The sequence below is a fragment of the Triturus cristatus genome, chromosome 4_1 (assembly GCF_964204655.1).
Source record: "Triturus cristatus chromosome 4_1, aTriCri1.1, whole genome shotgun sequence".
Taxonomy (NCBI): domain Eukaryota; kingdom Metazoa; phylum Chordata; class Amphibia; order Caudata; family Salamandridae; genus Triturus; species Triturus cristatus.
Genome location: NC_140585.1, coordinates 66,646,754 through 66,670,524, shown reverse-complemented (window position 1 = coordinate 66,670,524; position 23,771 = coordinate 66,646,754). Strand labels below are relative to the sequence as shown.

Here is a 23,771-nt window from a genome sequence, read left to right as displayed (position 1 = left end):
TTGGTGCGTACATACACGGGTGGGGGTTTGGTGCGTACATACACGGCTGGGGGTTCGGGGCGTACATACCAGGGTGGGGTGGGGGTTCGGGGCGTACATGCACGGGTGGCGCTTGGGTGCGTACATACACGGGTGGGGGTTCGGGGCGTACATACCAGGGTGGGGTGGGGGTTCGGGGCGTACATACACGGGTGGCGCTTGGGTGCGTACATACACGGGTGGCGGTTCGGGGCGTACATACACGGGTGGGGGTTCGGGGCGTACATACACGAGTGGGGGTTCGGGGCGTACATGCACGGGTGGGGGTACGGGCCGTACTTCCACGGGTGGGGGTACGGTCCGTACATACCCCTGCCCACGCTCTGCGTGCCTGGGTACGGGCCGTACCCATGCCTTTGGTGTGTGGGTACGGTGCGTCCCACCATTGTTGCGGGGCCGTGGGGTCCGCACCGTACACAGGCCTTGGGGGCGTGGCTACGGGTCGTACCACGCGTACCCCTACATGACCCCAGCAATGCTGGTACGAGTTGTACCAAGGCCTTTCTGACGTGGGTACGGGCCGTACCGCTATTGTTGGAGTGACGTAGGGGGACGCGTGGTACGTTCCGTACCCACGCTCTTGCGGCCTGGGTAGGGTACGTACCGGTTCGCGTGACCATCCACTTCCGTTGTGGCGGACGCTTGCGTTGCTGGACTCGCCCCCACCCCCTGGAAGTGACCAGGCCCTGATGGTCAGGTATGTCCAGGCCATGTGTGATTTGGTACCATGTGTTGGTGTTGTGTGTCCTGCCCCTGCCCCCCCCTTTGCCCCTGGTTGTTGTGCTGACCTTCTGCGGCGTCTGCGTCGGTTCCTGTACGCCAGGTGGACTGCTAGGAGGGCAGGGATGGCACGTAGGTTCGGGTCCATGTCTGTTCGTCGCGTCCAGCTGCTCCTTGCGTGTGTCGTCCTGATTTCCCGGCAGTTTTTGGCAGCCGGTAAATATTTTCCGTGCGGGATGACGTCGGTTCGAATCGTACTTCCTGGTTCGTGAAACGTAGGCTGGATGCGTACCGACGTCACGTCGGCTCCTTTCAGGATCGGAATTGTGTTTAGTTTCTGTTCGGTCGGTGTTTTGTTCGAATCGTACGGAAATGGTGTTTCCGTATGAATCGTACTTGCATTTTCGGATGGATTTCGCACCGGGTACGAGTCGGACGGAGAAAAGGCTCCGTCCGACGGTTCGTACCCGGTTTTTACCGGATCGGAATTGGCACCTATGTGGAGTTTCCAGTGACCAAGTCTCCTGTAGAAGGCAGATGTCGCTTTGTTCAATGTATTCCTGCCATACCATGTCCGTTAAATGTCTGTTAAGCCCTGCTACATTCCATGAGGTAAGACGTACTTCCATCTGCATACACAGTTCTACGGACGAAGGTACCCCACTTTCCACAATGCCATTAGTTAAGGTTAACATATTATTTTCCATTGGCTGATCCAGGTGTGGCCCTATAGGGGAGGCTTGTGAGCTACCTATGACTCTTGCCCTCACCTGCTTTGGTGGTTCTTGAATCCCATTTATCTTTAGAGCACACTGTGGCACTTCTGCATTCTGCATTTTTAAAGGAAATAAATGGACCATGTGATCATGTGGCTGTGAAATGACAAAATCATTGTTCGTTTTTTGATACAAGGATTTTTGTTGTCAATCTGGGATATCTAGTGATGATAGTCCCTCAAATCTATTTGAGAGTGCAACTGGGGTGACCACACCATTAACGCTGTTTCCAGGCGATGGTCTATAGAAATCATATTTAAAATATTAAAAATTACAAAAGATAGAAACATATTATAATGTTAAAAAAATCTAAAAATTACCTACAAAGAGTATTTTATGAAAATCTAAAAAATAATTTACAATCAAATGACTATATTTAATAGAAATTAATTATAATCAAAAACATTATTTGTTACAGAAATGTAATATTTTTTATTTCCTACCCTATAACACCACACATTTCACAACACGCATCTAGGTTTTTAAAAATGTGTACCTCCATAATTAACATAATTAATTACCAAATAAACAAATATTATTAATTAAAAAACAAATTAAAACAGATAAATATTAATTTACTCACCAAACGTTACCCCTATAAAACCAAAATCCACACACCAAATAAACAATTACAATAAATATTTAACAATTAATGAATGAATAATAATGAGCAACTAATTATTAATTAATGAAACCTAAAATACTTTCCACCCCCACCCTGATAAACACAACACACACCTAAAAATCATTACACAATTTCCATAACTAATTTTACATTATTAAATTAATATCAATTAACAACAACTTATTAATTAATTTAAAAGAATTTACTTCCCACTCTTTACCACTATAAACCCCAAAACTCACATCTCAAATTAATCACACAGTTGCCATATTTAGTTTTTAATTAATTAATTACAATTAATTAATAATTAATTATTCATTGTTTATAAATAACTTCCCACCCTTTTTCCCTATAAACCCCGACACCGATTCCTGAAAAATGACACAATTAACATAATTAATTACCAATTAAATACTTAACTAATAATAATTAACAAGCAATTGAAAAATAATTATTAATAAATTAACTCCCACAATTAACACTATAAATTATACATTAAATAAATATTATATAAAAATTATTAATACATGTATTAAAATTAAATTACTTCCCACCCTATTCCCCTATAAACCCACAACCCGCTCCTACAAAAATGACACAATGAACATAATTACCAATTAATTAATAACTAATAATTAATGCCCACAATTAACATAACAAATATACATTAAATTAATATTAATAAATTAAAATTAATAATTTGATTATAATTAAATTACTTCCCACCCTAGTCCCCTATAAACCCACAACCCACTCCTAAAAAAATAACACAATTAACATAACTACCAATTCATTAAGTAATAAAAATTAACAACCAATTAATAATTAATTAATAATAAATTAATTTTCACAATTAACACTATAAATCTAAATTAAATAAATACTAATAAATAACAAATAATAATTAATTTATTATAATTAAATTACTTCCCACCCTATTCCCCTATAAACCCACAACCCGCTACAGAAATAAAAAACACAGTAATGACTACTAAAAATGTTAACACATATACTAAAAAACAAAAGCGATGCTAATACAATAAAAGAGATCACATACTTTTAAAATACACACTAAAATACATAACACTAATTTAAAAATCGATATTTTTAACAACTATGGGGTCGATTCCGATCCTGTATTTTTTTGTCCCGTAAGACTCGTATCCGTAATTTTTTCCGTACGAATCGTACAAGTCACGTCCCACCCGTGAAGTACGATTCGTACGGGAAAAATACATGCGGATCGGCCCGATCCGTACGAATCGTATCTGGAAAAGTTGTACGGGACGGACCCGGACACTTTTCCGTACGAAGCCTAAAAATACAGTCGGACCGTACAAGTACGATCCCGACCGGCTTTCCGGTTTACGAATTGTATGAAAAATGTCCCGTACACGGGGAATGACTTGTACATATGCAATGTCGGTGTACGCACCGTACATACACAATGTTGTTGTACGCACCAATGTTGTTGTACGCACCAATGTTGCATTACGCACCGTACATACGCAATGGCGGTGTACGCACCGTACATACGCAATGTTGTTGTACGCACCAATGTTGTTGTATGCACCAATGCTGTAGTACGCACCGTACATACGCAATGGCGGTGTACGCACCGTACATAGCAATGTCTGTGTACGCACCGAACATACGCAATGGCGGTGTACGCACCGTACATAGCAATGTCTGTGTACGCACCGCACATAGCAATGTCGGTGTACGCACCGTACATACGCAATGGCGGTGTACGCACCGTACATATGCAATGGCGGTGTACGCACCGTACATAGCAATGTCGGTGTACGCACCGTACATACGCAATGGCGGTGTACGCACCGTACATAGCAATGTCTGTGTACGCACCGTACATAGCAATGTCGGTGTACGCACCGTACATACGCAATGGCGGTGTACGCACCATACATAGCAATGTCGGTGTATGCATCGTACATACGCAATGGCGGTGTACGCACCGTACATACGCAATGGCGGTGTACGCACCATACATAGCAATGTCCGTGTACGCACCGTACATACACAATGCATGGGGGTGCGTGCCTGTACGACTCGTACCCCTGTACCGTACTCAACCACGGACACTGTAAAACAGCACAAGGAGGGTCTATTCGACTCACACAACACCACAAAACATGTCTACAGTGCACAAAAAATGGAAATGACTGACCTGGACTCATCCAAACAGGCAATCAGAGGGCCAAACTCACAACCACCCCTTATAACACACCCACCAAAAATTCAAACTGAGGCCCAACCATAAATGGACCAATAAAAAGGGCCCACACACACAAACCGAGCCTTTGCAACAGACTCACTGCAGCTACAAAGCACACACCAACAACTGCACCCATCCACCTTAACATATACACCTTCACACAACCTCCTTCACACATACCCCCTCTTCACATTCAGACCCACACCGTCACATTCAGACCCACAGACCCACACACCCACAACCATCCACACCCTCACCCCACACCATGCCCACAGACAAGAATCCAAAGTTCACAAGGGAGGAGCTGGAGATCCTTGTCAATGAAGTCAGCAGAGTCGAACCACAGCTGTTTGGAACATTGGTCAGACAGACCAGCACAGCTGAAAAATCACGCCTGTGGCAGAGGATCGTCGATAGGGTGAATGCTGTTGCACCCATCAGAAGGACCAGGAATTAATGCCAAGCCAGGTGGTACAATCTGCGGAGGGCGGTAAAGCGCAAAATGAATGATGACTACGCCCAGAGCAACATCACTGGAGGTGGAGGGCCCCGCAGACCAGTACATTTCCATCCCTGGGAGGAGAAGGTGATGGCCCTGCTTCCGCCGGTGGGAGTACATGGACTGCAAGGACTTCCAGAGACTGGTGAGTACACAAACAACTTAGGTAACATGGGGGTAATGGCATCCACACCCCAACTACACCAAATGCACACAACTACCCCCAAGCCCTCACCGGCCAGAACCACAGTCAAAAATAACGCTAATACCAACAATGTATGCCCCATTGAGAAAGCAAGGCCATGCTATGTCCCATGCTACACGAAGCACCAACCCAAGAATGGATGTCCGGTATGCTGGGAGGGTGGGTGTCACAAAACACATTGTTGAACTCCAAGCCCTCATCCCATATGGCCCAGTGTTAGAAGGCGACCTCAGAGGAGCCCGGAGGGGACCCTGACTATCCTGAGACCAACCCTCGAGGTATCGTAGCCGGGCACTGGCGGGAGACTCCTCAGGGGAGGAATCTCGTATCTAGGATCACACACTTGGCACCACACGACAAAGAGACGCCACACCGTGAGTTCTTACGAACAAATCTTTATCAAATCGGAGTCGTAGGATCTTTATGATCAGCAAGGCAAATATATACAAGTAGAGCACGGGCTCATAGAGTCTCGGGGGGGGGTAGGAGGTAGCGGGACAGTCTTTGGGGATATGGATCAAATGCAGGGGCGTACCCGGCGCACAGCTCACAATCCTCAAGCTGGGGGGTACGCTTGTCGTCGTCGGGGTCCGGCGGGACCAGGAGAGTCTGTGGGAGCCGCGAGTCACTCAGCAGGGCTCAAAGCACAAGTTCGGAGGTCTTACGATCTTTCGGGGAGCCGCGAGTCACTCAGCAGGGCTCAAGCACAGGTTTGGAGGTCTTACCAGCTTCAGGGAGCCGCGAGTCACTCAGCAGGGCTCAAGCACAGGTTCGGAGGTCTTACGATCTTCAGGGAGCCGCGAGTCACTCAGCAGGGCTCATGCACCAGTTCGGAGGTCTTACGATCTTCAGGGAGCCGCGAGTCACTCAGCAGGGCTCAGGTGTTTCCAAAGGCGAATCTGCCGGATAGTCCCAGAGCACCCCTTGTTATAGGTCGACTCCTCTTTGATGTCCGGAGTCTGTGCAGGCAGGGGTCTTGTCACCTGGGGATCGCTTGTCTGGGTTTCCTGCCATTGACTTTTGATCCTTTCAGGGCTGGGTTGGGAGGAGGCCCAGACACCCAGCAGGCGTGGAGCCAGCCCTCGGGGAGGCCGGAGGGCCGATCGAAACCCACCTTCCCAGGGGAGCTCAGAGGTGCGATGGAAACTGCTCCTCCCTCTCTCATCCCAATGGGAGCGCGATGTCCTCCAGCCGGAGTGGCGCCTCTAGGCCAGGGTCGCGCTGGGGCCGGGCGGCCATCTTGGTGCATGAAGTGGGCACGCGGGCCCGGTGTGGCCGAAAGGAGGAAGGCCACGGACGGGGAAGTCCGGGTCGGGTGTGTGTGTGTGTTCTGGGGGGAAGGATCGACTAGGCCATGTGCTCGGGGGCTGCATGAGGTGCATGGGTCCGGATATGTGGTGCGGGGACAGGGATGGCCATGCCACGAGGCCGGGTCTAACACGCGTCCCCCCCAGCTGAAAGCCGGAGAGAACTACCCATCTCCTTGGGGGTTCTCTTCGGTGAGGCGGAAGAACCAGGAGAGGCCATCGGCGTTGGCGTGGTCAGTACCAGGGCGATGTTCCACGGTGAAATCCATCCCCTGGAGGGAGATTGACCACCGCAGTAGTTTGGGGTTTTCTCCTCACATCTGCATGAGCCATCGCAAGGGTTGATGGTCGGTTTGGACTTTGAAATGGGTGCCGAACAGATAAGGGCGTAACTTCTTGAGGGCCCAGACCACGTCGAACGCCTCGCGCTCGATGGTGCTCCATCTCTGTTCTCTGTGCAACAGCCTTCGGCTGAGGAAGGCTACGGGCTGGTCTAGGCCTTGGTCATTCACCTGGGACAGGACGGCCCCAATCCCATGCTCGGAGGCGTCTGTTTGTACCACAAACTCCTTGGAGTAGTTGGGGGACTGGACTGGGACTCTCTCTGCCCTCCCTGGTTCCCCCCCCTCTCTGACGGGGTGGTCCCTGACTGGCTCGGGGGTACTCTCCTACGGGGCCCCGGGAGACCCGGGTGTTGGTCCAGCGATCCGCCTCGACAGCCAGCTTTCTCGGATCCGTGAGCTTGCTGTCGAGCAGATGCTGGCGGAGTTCCACAAAGCAGTTCGCAGCCAGATATTCCCACAACATGAGGTCGGTTAGTTCTTCTAGGGTGGTTACCTTGCTGCCCTTGATCCACCCATCGAATGCACGGCTGAAGAAGTTTACATACTCCACCCAGGAGGTGCCCGGGATCTTCCTGCAGTCCCGGAACCGCTGGCGGTAAATTTCCGGGGTGAGGCCGTACCTTGTGAGGAGGGCCTCTTTCATGTGGTTGTAGGAGGTCTGCATGGAGGTTGGTAGGTCGAGCAGGGTGTCTCTCCCTTCGCTCAGAAACCGTCCCCACAACCCGGCCCCCAATCCTTCTGCGGGACCCGATGGGAGGTCATGGTGACCTCGTATGCCCTGAACCACTGTTGGATGTCATCGTTTTTGTAATATTCTTTGACCACATCCTTGGGAATGTGGACCTTCTGCTCCGCCGGGGAGGCCGCCCCTCGGTTTCCCGGGGGCCGCGCTTCTTCGCTTTTTGCTTTTAGCTCGATTTCCTTCAAGCTGCGTTCGTGCTCCAGTTGAAGTCTCCTTCCTTCGTGTTCCCGTTGGAGTTTCTTCTCTTCTAGTTCTCCTTGTACTCGCATCTGTTCCACTGCTAGCTTTTTCTCGGCTAATTTCAACTCGCCCTCGATTTTAAGTTTGGCCAATTCGAGTTCGTGATGGCGACTTCTCTCTCTGTCTGCGAGTTCCTCCAGGGATAGGCCCCCGTCTGGTACGAAGCTTTGCACCTGGTTGCAGCTGCGTTGTCCTTGGGCGGCTCCAGCTTCTTCGTGAAGCTCCACCGCTCCTTCTGGGCGGGGTGCTCCAGAATCCACCCAAGCTTTCAGTCCCTTCTGCATATCTTCTTTGGTGTTGAGACCAGTGGTAGCGATTTTTAGTTCTTTGCAGAATTGCTTCAGTTCTCTGTGCGTGTACTCTTCCAGTTGTTCCGCCTGGAACACGGTACTGGTGTCGTTTTCTGTGAGACTCAGGGCGTTTTCTTCTGCCATCTTTGTCGGTAGTGCGTCAGCCGTTCACGGTACGATCTCTAGATTATGGGCCCGAATCCCGTCGCTTGCCACCAATGTTAGAATTGGAGCCCGGAGGGGACCCTGACTATCCTGAGACCAACCCTCGAGGTATCGTAGCCGGGCACTGGCGGGAGACTCCTCAGGGGAGGAATCTCGTATCTAGGATCGCACACTTGGCACCACACGACAAAGAGACGCCACACCGTGAGTTCTTACGAACAAATCTTTATCAAATCGGAGTCGTAGGATCTTTATGATCAGCAAGGCAAATATATACAAGTAGAGCACGGGCTCATAGAGTCTCGGGGGGGGGGGGTAGGAGGTAGCGGGACAGTCTTTGGGGATATGGATCAAATGCAGGGGCGTACCCGGCGCACAGCTCACAATCCTCGAGCTAGGGGGTACGCTTGTCGTCGGCGGGGTCCGGCGGGACCAGGAGAGTCTGTGGGAGCCGCGAGTCACTCAGCAGGGCCCAAGCACAAGTTCGGAGGTCTTACGATCTTTCGGGGAGCCGCGAGTCACTCAGCAGGGCTCAAGCACAGGTTCGGAGGTCTTACGAGCTTCAGGGAGCCGCGAGTCACTCAGCAGGGCTCAAGCACAGGTTCGGAGGTCTTACGATCTTCAGGGAGCCGCGAGTCACTCAGCAGGGCTCAGGTGTTTCCAAAGGCGAATCTGCCGGATAGTCCCAGAGCACCCCTTGTTATAGGTCGACTCCTCTTTGATGTCCGGAGTCTGTGCAGGCAGGGGTCTTGTCACCTGGGGGTCGCTTGTCGGGGTTTCCTGCCATTGTCTTTTGATCCTTTCAGGGCTGGGTTGGGAGGAGTCCCAGACACCCAGCAGGCGTGGAGCCAGCCCTCGGGGAGGCCGGAGGGCCGATCGAAACCCACCTTCCCAGGGGAGCTCAGAGGTGCGATGGAAACTGCTCCTCCCTCTCTCATCCCAATGGGAGCGCGATGTCCTCCAGCCGGAGTGGCGCCTCTAGGCCAGGGTCGCGCTGGGGCCGGGCGGCCATCTTGGTGCATGAAGTGGGCACGCGGGCCCGGTGTGGCCGAAAGGAGGAAGGCCAGGGACGGGGAAGTCCGGGTCGGGTGTGTGTGTGTTCTGAGGGGAAGGATCGACTAGGCCATGTGCTCGGGGGCTGCATGAGGTGCATGGGTCAGGATATGTGGTGCGGGGACAGGGATGGCCATGCCACGAGGCCGGGTCTAACACCCAGGTACATACCCATGCACCATGCACAATGCACATGGATTGGGAAAGTACAGACAAGATAGCTCACACTCGGCCCGGGTGTAGGCAGCACAAGGCCCTCCTGTGACCAGTGCAAACACAAACACCAAGACAACAAGGTCAGATATCTAGGACAGGAACTCACTGTCATGACAGCATGCTCCACGGGGGGACAGCTACATCACCTAGGAGCCCCATGGACAAATCACACTACACACACCAGCAGGCCCTGTCACACACACCCCTTACACAAGCAGACACCCCCGGGACAGGCAATGGATTTACCCACTGTCACAATGGACATGTAACACAACAAGACCAATACAGAGCCGAAGAAGTATCCAAGCCAAAAATCTACATGTCAAAGACTCAGGAGAACATATCAATCTGTCCCCCGCAACATACCCATCCACAAGTGAACATTGAGGAGTGTTAGACTTGGGGGTCTCTGGTTGGCGCAAGGTTGCCCTTGTGTCAAGCAGGAACCCTCTCCTCCACGTCAGGGCACAGGATAACCCCTCGCGAATGACCCTTGCTCACCCTCTAGGTGCGTGGCGTGAGCAGCCAAGGCGATTCCTCAGGCGTTGTTGGTTAAGCACTTACAATCATACACACAGTAAATACATCAATCCCCCCAGAAACGGACACCAGACTTGGATATGTAGAAAAATACGCTTCTTTATGTAAAAATAGGTATATATATCCCAGCAGACTTATCACAAGACCAATAACGTTTTCGCTATGCCACCAGGTTGTAAAGCAGGCAAATGTTCTTTGTTCGTAGCTTCAAATGGAGACCTTGTAGTCTCTTGCAAATATTACTTGTGGTTCCAGTACTCACAGAGATCGGCTCCTGCGAACGGGGAAATAAGGCGTTGCGGGCCCCGAGCCCGATACTGGAACTTCTTTCGTGATGTGGAGAGCCGGCACAGGTCGGTGCGACTCTCAGCTTGGGAAGTGTTCTTGGGTCCTCAATCAGCAGGTGTGGGCACGTAGGCAGGCGCGGCCAGTGACCCTTTAGCACGGCGGTGCCGGAGGGTCTCCACAGCGGGGGCGGCGCGGCCTGAGATGTCCGGGGATAGCGAAGCGGGGTCGCAGGGCACGGTCAGTGCAGCTGGATGACCCGGCGTAGATCACAGTCGTCGGACGGCTTCCGGCGGGAGGGGTGATAGCGCGGTCAGCGCGCTCCAGTAGCAGGCGGTGACAGGGATGCAGGCGGCCTGGCCCGGGGACAGAGAGCGGCTCTGGACGGAGCGGGGCTCTCACGGGTTTGAGGCAGGCAAGCTTCTGAGTGTCACGGCCCTAGGAGGGGTGATGAGGGGCGCAGTCTCTTTCCAGCGGGATGCACACACGGCTCGAATTGGAGGACGAGCAAAAGCACAGAGAACCCACTGGTCCTGGGGTTCAGTTCAGGGGGCAAGCTCAGATCAAGCCCTTGGAGAATGTTTAAGCACAAAGCAGCAAAGTCTTTTCAGCAAGTCTCTTCCTCTCCTTTCTCAGCAAGGCAAGCAGCAGGCCAGCTCCTCCAGCGTCTTCTTCTCCTTCTAGTCGGGCAGAGGTTCTTTGTGGTAAAACAGGATTCTGATTTCTTAGGAGCCAGGCTCCTACTTTTATACCATGATTCTTTTGTTCTTTAGCGCCAGGGGGCCTAGGCCTGGCTCAGTCCAGTTCTGGAGCACTTTGTTATGGTGACTCCGCTCTTTCCTTTCAGCAGCAGGGCAGAGACATCAGCCGCCCCACAGGGGGCGGCGCCGGCTTTGTGGTGGCAGAGCACAGGTCTATTCAAGAGTCAAGGTGTACTCCTCCCACCCATCCTGGTGTCATCCCCCGGCCCACCACCTGGCAGCCAACCTGTCTCTGGGGATCCCCCCACCCTGCTCCTTACTGTTGCTAGGCAGAACACACACACACACAGCAGAGGCGGACTGAGATGGTCAGGTCGGTAAATACTAACTTTCTAAAAGTAGTATTTACAAACCCAGGATATTAAAATAAACTTGACTACAAGAAGTATTTTATTATTCTGAGTTCAGGCATACTAAACTTGACATTCTACCATGCTCTCTGAGTCCACTGGGGTCACAGCGTTGGCGTGATCCCAGCAGCCCATTCTGGCCTATGGAGAGCAGGTAGCCTTCAATAGTGAAAAACGAAAATGGCGGTAATTCACTACTAAGACATGCCACACACATCAGGGCATGTCCTACCTTATGCCTACAATGCACCCTGCCCTTGGGCCTACCAGAGGGGTGGCTAATATGTAGTTAAGGGAAGGTTTAGGGACTGGCAAGTGGGGGCACTTGCGCAGTCAGCGCGACAGTCCCAGACCGCGCACAGGGTCTGCGGTGGCAGACCCTAGATACATTTTACAAGGCCGCTTCCTGTGGGTGGCGCAACCAGCGCTGCAGGCCCACCAGCAGCATTCGCATTTACAAGCCCTGGCACTCCTGGTGCACTTTACTAGGGGCTGATAGTAAACCGAATAAGCCAAACATGGACACCAATCAATGTATACATTTTACCATAGGGAGAGCATATGCACCTTAGCACTGATCAGCAGTGGTAAGGTGCCCAGAGTCATAAAACAGCCAACAGGTGAGAAAAAATACTGGAGGAAGGCAAAAAGTTTAGGGATGACCCTGCAAAAAGGGCCAAGTCCAACACAACCCCCTTCCAGCCAAAACGCAGGGTAGACCAATCACCACCGTGATGGTCTTCCCTGCTTGGGGCGATAGAACAAGGACCTGGCCCGCAACTGCAGGGGCAGACTCCATTTCTACGCCAATCTGAACCTATCGGACTCCCTCTGTCCATACTCTCAGGGCCCACCAAGCCAATCCATGGGGAACCCTTCTCCTCACCTGTGGACACCACCTGTGCAGCACCTAACCTTAACTGGCCCACAGGTGTGTCCCAACAGACAGACAGCAAAATGCTACAGTGGCCACTGACAGTAGTCAGGGATGAGACCCAGGCCGTATGCCTCTCAGGGCTCTCAATCCTCTGTGGCGCCAGGGAGCGGGAGGCAGTAGCCCCAGGTGCTTGGCACCCTTTGTCCATTCTCCCCCTTGTCAGGTCAGGTATGACATCCTGGCACTGACCCACCAGCCCCAGGACTGTACCCGGCGGCTGGACCCAAGACTGGGGTGGCCTCTCCCACACCCGGTCCTTCTCCTTGGGGCTCTGTACCCTCCCACCTGGAGTGGTACCCCCTTCCAGAATTTCCAGGGCACCTGGGGCAGGTGTCCTGCGCAATTCGCCCACCAGTTCAGGTGTTCTATCCTGCAACTGGGCGTCCAGGTCCGGGGGGACACCCTGAACCTGGCCCTCCAACCTAGGGTCTAAACCCGTCAGTTGGGCCGGGGTCAGAGGTGAGGACTCCCTCCCTCTGCACCCCCTTCCAGAGCACTGCCCACTCCCAACTGGCGTGGTACCCCCAGAAGCAACATGGGTCAGGACACTGATTACAGTAGTCCCACCCTCCAGGTCAGACAACACCTGAACCTGGCTTCCCAACCCTGGGACCAACCCATGCGGTTGAACGCTCGCCTGGCGCACCAGGACTTCCCGGGGAGCACGCCTGCCCCCCCTGAGGGTGACACATAACTCATGTGTCGTGTGACAGTCTGCCTGGTGCTGATCTCCCGACCCCTGTCCATCTGACAGTGCGTGAAGATCCCCCAGGACAGAAGTGGTGTCACCATGGTCACTCACGGGGGACGCAGCCCTTCTGGCTGGCCCCTGACCCACTGGTTCTTCCACTGGGGACTCTTTCCCCCTCTCACCCCTCAATCTGGACCTCTGCACCCTCCCAACTGGAGCGGTACTGCCAGACACCAGAACTGATGGAGGCCTGCTGACAGACACTCCCAGCTCACCAGACACTAGGGGATCCCCCTCAACGGGCGGCCCATCAGGACAGCCTAGGCTCCCCGCCTGGTGTTCCCTTACAGAACCATCCAGGCTCTGAGACTGGGTTTCGGGCACCTGGGGGCGTGCAGCCCCACACTCACTCCTTCTCCACTGAGACAGGACGTGAGCCCCTACACCCCTCCCACTACTATGGGACCAAGCTGGGCTACTCTGCACCACCTCCACCACTCTGGGTTGGAAGATACCTGAGCCACTCCCCACAGGGTCACTCCCCAATGCCTCTCCAGACCCTCTGGAATCCACCAAAAGGTCTGCCTCCAATGTGAGTTCTCTGCGGTCAGAGAACTCACTCTCCAACAGGTGTTGGCATAGCTCTGGAAAACAGGGACTTACAATATGCTCTCCCACAATTGGATCACACAGCCCCCTAGCAGGGTTAACCAAACTATCCTTCACCTTACCATCCAGTGCCTCACACACGTACTCCACACCACTCTCCTGAGACTGGCAAGACAGTATCTGACTGTCTCTGTCCCACAACCCACACTCTTCTGGGCGGTCTTCACACTCACCCACCAGGACTTCAATGTTGGGGGAACCCCTCTCCCTGTACCTCTCAGCTAGAGTCAGTAGAGTGTCTCTCCCTCCACTAGGACTATGAACCCCTGCACCAGTTACCCTATTCCCTTCAGGGATACTGCGCACTACTGGAGCTACCTCATGCCCTTGAACCTCCTGGTGTATGTTAACCCCCTCCTTCAAGTCAGGCGCCACATCTCTGGGTGTGCGTACTACTCTCTCAGCACTGTAAAACTCAATATTGCTGCCACCAGAGGGAGAGCGGTCTAAACTCTTGATCTTGCGATCCAACTCCCTCATTTTTAGATCATGATCCATTTGGCGTTGTTGTGCCTCCAAGGCCAACTTCTTCTTCTCCATTTCCATTTGTCCTGCCAACTTTGCCATCTCCATTGCATGCGCCCTGTCTGCTGCCCTGTCTGCCAGCTCCTCTGGGGACAGGACTCTGCTGGGCTCCACAGGGTTGTCGGGTGGGACGATGTCCCCCGCATTCTGTGGGTCTCTTGACTTTTTCCAGGCTCTCAACGCCTTGAGGTACTGGTTCTTCTTCCTGAATCCAGTATGGGGAACTCTGAATTTTACACTGTAGCCTTTCAATTGCTCTTGTGTGTAGCCTTCCAGTCTCTCCCAATCCACCTCATCCATTCCAGAAATCACAGAGAGTGCTCTTCCAGCAGGGAGTGAGCCAGGCATGGTTGCAATAATGGCAGATGTCTCAACAAAGTTCAACAAATGAAAACCTGTGGCTGCGTTACTTGGTCTGCTCTCACTATCTGGTGATTAATAATTCACTGTATGCAGATTACAAATGCAAATTCGAAATCCCAGCCGCTGCCAACAATGTTAGACTTGGGGGTCTCTGGTTGGCGCAAGGTTGCCCTGGTGTCAAGCAGGAACCCTCTCCTCCACGTCAGGGTGCAGGATAACCCCTCGCGAATGACCCTTGCTCACCCTCTAGGTGCGTGGCGTGAGCAGCCAAGGCGATTCCTCAGGCGTTGTTGGTTAAGCACTTACAATCATACACACAGTAAATACATCAATCCCCCCAGAAACGGACACCAGACTTGGATATGTAGAAAAATACGCTTCTTTATGTAAAAATAGGTATATATATCCCAGCAGACTTATCACAAGACCAATAACGTTTTCGCTATGCCACCAGGTTGTAAAGCAGGCAAATGTTCTTTGTTCGTAGCTTCAAATGGAGACCTTGTAGTCTCTTGCAAATGTTACTTGTGGTTCCAGTACTCACAGAGATCGGCTCCTGCGAACGGGGAAATAAGGCGTTGCGGGCCCCGAGCCCGATACTGGAACTTCTTTCGTGATGTGGAGAGTCGGCACAGGTCGGTGCGACTCTCAGCTTGGGAAGTGTTCTTGGGTCCTCAATCAGCAGGTGTGGGCACGTAGGCAGGCGCGGCCAGTGACCCTTTAGCACGGCGGTGCCGGAGGGTCTCCACAGCGGGGGCGGCGCGGCCTGAGATGTCCGGGGATAGCGAAGCGGGGTCGCAGGGCACGGTCAGTGCAGCTGGATGACCCGGCGTAGATCACAGTCGTCGGACGGCTTCCGGCGGGAGGGGTGATAGCGCGGTCAGCGCGCTCCAGTAGCAGGCGGTGACAGGGATGCAGGCGGCCTGGCCCGGGGACAGAGAGCGGCTCTGGACGGAGCGGGGCTCTCATGGGTTTGAGGCAGGCAAGCTTCTGAGTGTCACGGCCCTAGGAGGGGCGATGAGGGGCGCAGTCTCTTTCCAGCGGGATGCACACACGGCTCGAATTGGAGGACGAGCAAAAGCACAGAGAACCCACTGGTCCTGGGGTTCAGTTCAGGGGGCAAGCTCAGATCAAGCCCTTGGAGAATGTTTAAGCACAAAGCAGCAAAGTCTTTTCAGCAAGTCTCTTCCTCTCCTTTCTCAGCAAGGCAAGCAGCAGGCCAGCTCCTCCAGCGTCTTCTTCTCCTTCTAGTCGGGCAGAGGTTCTTTGTGGTAAAACAGGATTCTGATTTCTTAGGAGCCAGGCTCCTACTTTTATACCATGATTCTTTTGTTCTTTAGCGCCAGGGGGCCTAGGCCTGGCTCAGTCCAGTTCTGGAGCACTTTGTTATGGTGACTCTGCTCTTTCCTTTCAGCAGCAGGGCAGAGACATCAGCCGCCCCACAGGGGGCGGCGCCGGCTTTGTGGTGGCAGAGCACAGGTCTATTCAAGAGTCAAGGTGTACTCCTCCCACCCATCCTGGTGTCATCCCCCGGCCCACCACCTGGCAGCCAACCTGTCTCTGGGGATCCCCCCACCCTGCTCCTTACTGTTGCTAGGCAGAACACACACACAGCAGAGGCGGACTGAGATGGTCAGGTCAGTAAATACTAACTTTCTAAAAGTAGTATTTACAAACCCAGGATATTAAAATAAACTTGACTACAAGAAGTATTTTATTATTCTGAGTTCAGGCATACTAAACTTGACATTCTACCATGCTCTCTGAGTCCACTGGGGTCACAGCGTTGGCGTGATCCCAGCAGCCCATTCTGGCCTATGGAGAGCAGGTAGCCTTCAATAGTGAAAAACGAAAATGGCGGTAATTCACTACTAAGACATGCCACACACATCAGGGCATGTCCTACCGTATGCCTACAATGCACCCTGCCCTTGGGCCTACCAGAGGGGTGGCTAATATGTAGTTAAGGGAAGGTTTAGGGACTGGCAAGTGGGGGCACTTGCGCAGTCAGCGCGACAGTCCCAGACCGCGCACAGGGTCTGCGGTGGCAGACCCTAGATACATTTTACAAGGCCGCTTCCTGTGGGTGGCGCAACCAGCGCTGCAGGCCCACCAGCAGCATTCGCATTTACAAGCCCTGGCACTCCTGGTGCACTTTACTAGGGGCTGATAGTAAACCGAATAAGCCAAACATGGACACCAATCAATGTATACATTTTACCATAGGGAGAGCATATGCACCTTAGCACTGATCAGCAGTGGTAAGGTGCCCAGAGTCATAAAACAGCCAACAGGTGAGAAAAAATACTGGAGGAAGGCAAAAAGTTTAGGGATGACCCTGCAAAAAGGGCCAAGTCCAACAAGGAGAATGATAGGCACATACATATACCTGGAGGAACAGTGCCAACTTGAATATGTATGAAACATGCATGTTGCATGAAACAGCATTAACATTGTCTGTCTCTCACACACAGGGCAACGTGATGAATCTACCCCCAACAATGGGGGGTGAAGATTCACAGTCCCTGGCCCGGGAGGAACCTTATCCCACCGGCAGCGACGCCTCTCAACACTCCGCGGATGACCCCGACCGACCTGGACCCTCAGGTGTCCAAGCCCCTGCAGAACCTGGTCCAGGACCATCGGTGCCAACCACTACCCCCATTCCTGCCACATCCCAGGAGACACCGAGGAGCCCTGCCCGCAGTGAACAACTGAGCCAGTCTGACCAGGAGGGACAAGGAGCGCCGGGCACCCAGGAGGAGGCAGACAACACCGCCACTGCCATCCCTCAGGGGTCCCGTAGACCCGATGTGCCCACAGCGGCAAGCCTGGCTTGTGTGGGCAGGGGTGGTGGGAGTGGAGGCAGGCGGAGGCGAGAACCTGACCAGCCAGCTGAAGGGACCGGTATGTCACACATACACAACATCATGGATGCATACCGGTGTGACACCAGGGAGTTCAGCCAGGTGGTGGTGACCCTCACAGAGATCAAGAACCAGCAGGCCGAGCAACACGCTAGTCAACCCGAACACCAAGGACGGATGGAGGCAAGACTGGTTGAGCTCCAGGCAGTGCAAAGGGACATAAGCCATTCACTCCGTCGGATCGGCGACAACATGGGTAACCTTCCCTGTGCCACCAGGCGAAGACCACCACCAGCCACAGGGAGGGAGGAGGAGGAGAGTTCGTCCGACGGAGCGTCCCAAGCATCGTCAAGGCCTGCATCTGAGGGTCCCCCGAGGAAGGTGGGTCGTCCACGGAAAAGACCTTGAGAGGCAGCGGCACATCCACATCTCCTAGGTCACCTGGCCTGGCACCAGGCCTTCATGTGCGACAGCACCACCTCATTGACTGACATCATCTGCCACATGGACCTGCTGGTCACAGTCTGACCAATGATGCCAAACACTGTGGTCTGGACTCTGATGACTTCAAATGGCAAGGATCCCATCTCCCCCTGTGAACTTTGGATTCTATGTTCCCTGCATTGCACCTTTTTCAGTGCACAAATCACGCCACAGAGCTATAATTAAAAAATAATTACGTGAAATTTTATGTTGCAGTCATTTAGCATGAGTCCACAACATACGTGTGGGGATATGTCAAAGTATGCCTGAGTGTGGAACTAACTCCAGCCATCCATACACTTGGATCTAAGTCCGGTCGAGGACACACATGGGTCACAATGTATCTCCAAATACAGACATGGAGCCCAATACTCACCCGTGATGGCCTAAAGCTACTGAGGGGGGCTTGCAATAATGCTCAGACAGACCAATTTGGAAGAGTATCATGAAGGTGTAGAGGTCATGGGTCATGTTGATGTGCCCGGGGAGGGAGTCCCAGGTCTGTTTGGCGAGGTGTGAGAACTATCTCCTGCATGCAGTTTTTATGTGGCTGTGATGAATGCTGGCCAGGGCAAGGTGGGCTGCATGGAGTTGGGCCAACGGGGTGTTGGATGACAGACGTCCAAGGTTTGTTTTGGGTCTGGGGTTGTGGACTGCCTCCTGAGTGTGGTTGAGGAGTCTGAAGGTGATCCTGCAGCAGACAGTGAGCCATTGTAGCTATCTCAGGTGGACGGTGATGTGGCTGGGGCGGGGGATGTTGAAGAAGAGGTGTGTGGATGCAGCCTGGATGTGGACAAGTTCTCCTGCAGTTTTGCTGTTGTTCTACGTAGAGACCAGTGCTGTAGTTGAGCCGGCCGGTGTCGTGGACCTGGGGGACGGTCCGTCTTGCCTTGGAGTGGGTCTATCTGTGGATCATTTGCAGCATGCGGAGGGTGTTGCAGCATGAGGTACAGATGGTGGTGAGTTGCATGATAATTGTGAGCGATGGGTCCATGATGAACACCAGCTTGCGTGCGTGGCCACTGGCTGCTGGTGCGGTGCCCAGACCAGTGGGACACAAGGAGTTGACCCAGCCGTAAGGGGACAATACTCAGATGATGACCTCAGTCCTGTCCAAGTCCAGCCTCAGGTGGCTGATGTTCAGCCATTCGTCAACGGATCTCATGCCTTCTTCAAGTTTGGATCTGGCAATGGCTGGCTCTTTGGTGAGTTTGAGGAGCAGCTGGGTGTCAATGGCATACGAGATGATGATGAGGTCGTGTGCGCATGTGATGGTGGAGAGGGGGGTCATGGAGACATTGAAGATCGTCACGCTGAGAGAAGAGCCCTGGGGCATGTGCCACATGACCCCAGTGTACTACATGCTGCAGGGTGGAGGCAGACTCCCTGGGCCTTGCTGGTGAGCTACTTTCTGATTTAATCCTGGGGCCTCCTCTGGATACCAGTGTTGGAGATGTGTGAGCTGACGGTGTGTTAGCACATGGTGTACAATGCCGTTGAGAGGTCAAGGGGGGTGGGCTCACCATTGTTGAGCAGGGTAAAGTTGTTGTTGGTGGTGGCAATGATGACGGTTGCAGTGGTGTGATTACTGTGGAAGATGGTCTTTTGCCGGTTGCCTGGAGCTGGTTGTGTGGAGGAAATTTTTCAGTTGCTTGTTGAGTGTCTTCCTGATGACATTTGCTGGGTAGGGAAGCAGGGTGATGTACCAGGAGATCCTGCAGTACTGCCGTCCGTTGTTTAAGAAGGGCCTGGGTCTCTGCATGCCTCCAGCAACCATGGCATGTGGCAAACTCAAAGGAGACATTCATGACGCGCTGGACGTGGGCTGCAAGGATGGGGAATGATGTGGTTGAGATGTTGTGTGGGAAGAGGCCTGATGGAGAGCCAGAGTGGATGGTGCACATGAGCCAGGTGGTGTACTTGCTGCTGACGGGAGTCCAGTACCTGAGGGGGGTGTGTCCTGCGGATAATAGTGCTGTCTGCCTCTGTGTGCCAAGGCTGTTGTGTATGGCCATGAGCTAGCAGTGGTACAAAGTTGCAAGGGATGTGATCTGCCTTGCAAGGGTGGGGTGTCTTTGATGGAGATCTGCTGTCAGTTCACTCACAATGCTGATGATCTCCTTGCTGTTGTGTTTTTTGGTGTCTCTGCACTATCTGAAGGATCTCCACTTGTCTTTGCTGATGATATGGTGATGTCTGTGTGTGGTCTTTTCCAGGCCTGTAAGGTAAATGATGGCTCTTTGTGTTGCAAGGTTTGCACAAGAGTCCGGCTAGGTCTGTAGGAATCCAGTAGGTCTGCCTTGTCCCAGGTGCCTTAACTATTGTTGTGCTTCACAGGAAAGTCCGTCAATGTGGCAAGATTGTTGGATCAGTTGCTGATCCAGTGCGTGAGGTTTCAGGGTGTGGCGGTGGTGGTGTTGTTTTGAGTGTCCCACACAGCTTGTCTGTGGTGACTTATATCAAGCATCTTTGGGGGATCGTTAGCGGGGTGTGGGGCAGTGTGTTGCTTGTCGGAGACGTGATGGATGGTGGTGTGGTTCTCCTCCAGCCAGAAGTTACTGGCCCCCAGCCACATGTAGCCTGTGGAGGTGAGGGCGTGCATGCAGATGTACGTGTTGATGGCTTAGCGGAATGGTGGATGTAGGCCTGGAGATCTGTACTCTGTAGATGAGTGTTACTCTGAGGGTTGCCAGGGAGTTGCTGCAAACCCGGATTTAAGACTCTGAGGGTGTACTTGTGAATAAATTGCAATTCATCCTCCGGGATTGTTGGTGCCGTCCCTGCGGGTGATCTTGTATCCGTCTGAGATGGCAATGAAGAAGTCGTGTGCTGAGGATGCTTATGTCCAGGTTACTGTCATGAAGGTGATGTGTGGGGCTGTTGTGTTGAGGAGGTAACAGAGTCCAATGGCGTGCTGGTGGACGGAGCGGGTGTGGAGTAGGAGGCACATGACCTGGTTGTTCGGACAGGGTCTGTTAGGCTGGGCAGCACTGTGTAGGCAGTTGGAGTTGCACACTCAGCATGCGAAGGTGTTGTGTGTGCGCTTAGGGGTTGCCTAATAGCAGGTGGATGATTGTCTGGAGGACATTGCTTGGAGGTTGGCTGCAGCATGAGCCTGTTGTGTGACGTGGGTCATGCAAAGACCAGAGGCTCGTGCACTGTGCACGTTGCAGGCGGAGATGGTCCTGCCTTTGGCACGGCGTTGGCGCAACAGTGGCAACAAAAAGCTGCTGGCTGCATTTAGAATGGGTGGAGGGGGAAGGGCTGAGCATTTTGGAGGCGTGTGGGTTGAAGAATCTGGGCACTCGGTGGGGCGGTGCCGCAGGTGAGGCAGCAGCAGGTGGAAGGGGTGAGAAATTAGGCAAAAGTGGCACAGAAAGACAAGGAGGTCAGAAAGGCACAGTGCAACAGGTGTATGTAAAGGAAGGAGTGTCAGGTTACTCATGGGTCCCTACGAGAAAATGTATGAACAATCACCAAAAATGACAGCCACAGGGTCAGGCAACAAAATGCAGAGCTGCGCACAGGAGACACACAATCAGCATGCGTTCACGTCCCATTGTGGGGAGCAACCTGCACAAATACATACACAACCAGGGACTTCATGCACAATAGATATTATTAGCCATGAAGAACTGCATGCATGTTGCCGAAGTACACATACACATATGCTCAATATTTGACAAGTATGCCATAGATGACGCATGCAAACTGGCAAGAGAGCTGCAGTGACAGAGATGAGGCACTTTGGATTGTGCTGAACACCTATATTCTACATACACACACAAAGGGAAATGCATCCATGTGAACAGACTCACAGGTCAGTTGACAAAACATGTGGGACATACGCTGGACCCCCCCTTTACGACACGGATGATGTCAATCCCAATGAACTGGCACACAAGTTAAGGGGATCAGCCAAACACATCCTGCTGCACACGGAGAGGCTGCAATTCCCCATAGAGCCTGTTGTTGTGATGTCCCACACCATGTCCACCCGTAGCATCCGCAATGTTTCAGAGGCAAGGTTTACACACATTGATGCCTTCATTAGACGCCACACTCCACTACAGATGACTGTCAAGAAGGGTGACTATCATGTCATGGGAGTGATGCTACATGTTATATGCTCCATGGTGAGAAGACATGTATGCATGTTACCACAACATGCACAGAAGCAGGCCCACACATTCCCAACCCGTACCACCACCAAAAAGCCTTGCTGCAATCCTTACCCAATCTGACATTTCCACATGTCCATGCATGTAATGCTGATTCAGCACACGTTGTAATCCTCATGAGGAATAGCAGGAGAACAACAATGACACGAGCAGACAACAGGCGCCAAAACCTGGGAATGACAGACACACGAGAAGTCACCTAAAAAAATTCTCGCCGCACACATGGACATTTACAAAACATGAACAATGTTGGACACATGTACATTTCAAAGAAAGTCTCTCTGCAAAACTGTGTGGCATGACGTCATCACTAGAGTTACACATCAGAACACACATCAAAGTCACTTTGCATTCAGTCAGCTGGACACACACATTGCAATACATGCCACTCAATGCTACAAGCTTGCACACTCATACCCAGTGACTCACCATTATGAGAAGAAGTTGCGTATGAGCTGACTCCGGATATCATCCTCCTCCTCCTCATCACTTGCCTCGTGACCAAGCCCTGGATCCTCCACGGGTGGATGTTCCTGCTCATCAGGATCAAGGATGAGTGGCACTGCCTTCTCAACGGCCATGTTGTGCAGCATGCAGCACACAATGAAGATTTGGCAGACCTTCTCCGGTGCATATGGGAGGGACCCGCCTGTCTTGTCAAGGCACTGGAATCGGCTCTTCAGGAGTCCAAACGTCCTCTCAATCACTCGCCTGGTCTGCCCGTGTGCATTGTTGTGCCGGTGATCTGCAGCTGTTCTTGGGTTGCGGAGAGGTGTCATTAGCCATGGCATGTTGGGATATCCAGAGTCCCCTACATGGAAACATCATGTAAATAAGTGGGTCAGGAGATGCCGTAAGAGCCAAAGATACCGCAACACACAGGACAAACAGAGTATACCCACCAACAAGACATGCACGTTCGTTGTGCAGCCGCAGCATCATTTGTGGCACCCTGCTATGCCTCATGATTAGGCATCGTGTGCTGATCTTGGAAAACGTGACATGGGAAATCAGCATGTTAGCAAGACACACCACAAGGGCATTTATTGAGTGGTAATGTTTTCTATTGCGATAGGCTTGCTCCTGTGCCTGTGGTGGTACCAAAGCCAAATGTGTCCCATTAATGGACCCAATTACATGGGGAATCCCTCCCAGGGCATAGAAATCACCCTTGACCTCTGTCAACTCCTCAGGAGTCGGAAATTTGATGAATTCATCAAGGTGCTCCAACATGGTTGCCAAAACATCACGCAGGACACGGCTGAACATTGTCTGTGACATCCCACCTACATCAGCTATGGTCAATTGAAACGTACCTGTGGCAAAAAAATGTAGGGCTGCCATCACATTCATCTTGGGGGTCAGCGCAGTAGGATACCTGTGTCGCGGTTGGAGGTGTGGTGCCAGCTTGTCGGTCAAGTCCTCAATCAACTGTTGAGTGAACCTGTAACGTCGGATGCAGGCACGTTCCCTCATGGCAGCCAAGTCTGGCATTGGTCTTGGGACAGGCGGTGCTCTGCAAGACATTGTTTGGAAGAATGAAGATTGAGAGTCTGCCAACATCAATGTCAATCAACATAGCACATGCTAAACTGCTACTACACATCAGGTAACTATGGAGTCTGGTGTGTGCAATACACCCAGGACACATATGCCAGCTTG

General features: G+C 52.3%; 1 protein-coding gene across 1 annotated transcript in view; it reads left to right on the top strand.

Annotated features, from left to right (window-relative positions):
- Positions 1–23,771, top strand: part of LOC146839542 (aldehyde dehydrogenase family 3 member B1-like) — an 876,897-nt gene that overhangs the window by 742,132 nt on the left and 110,994 nt on the right. The gene's annotated exons all lie outside the window — the stretch shown is intronic.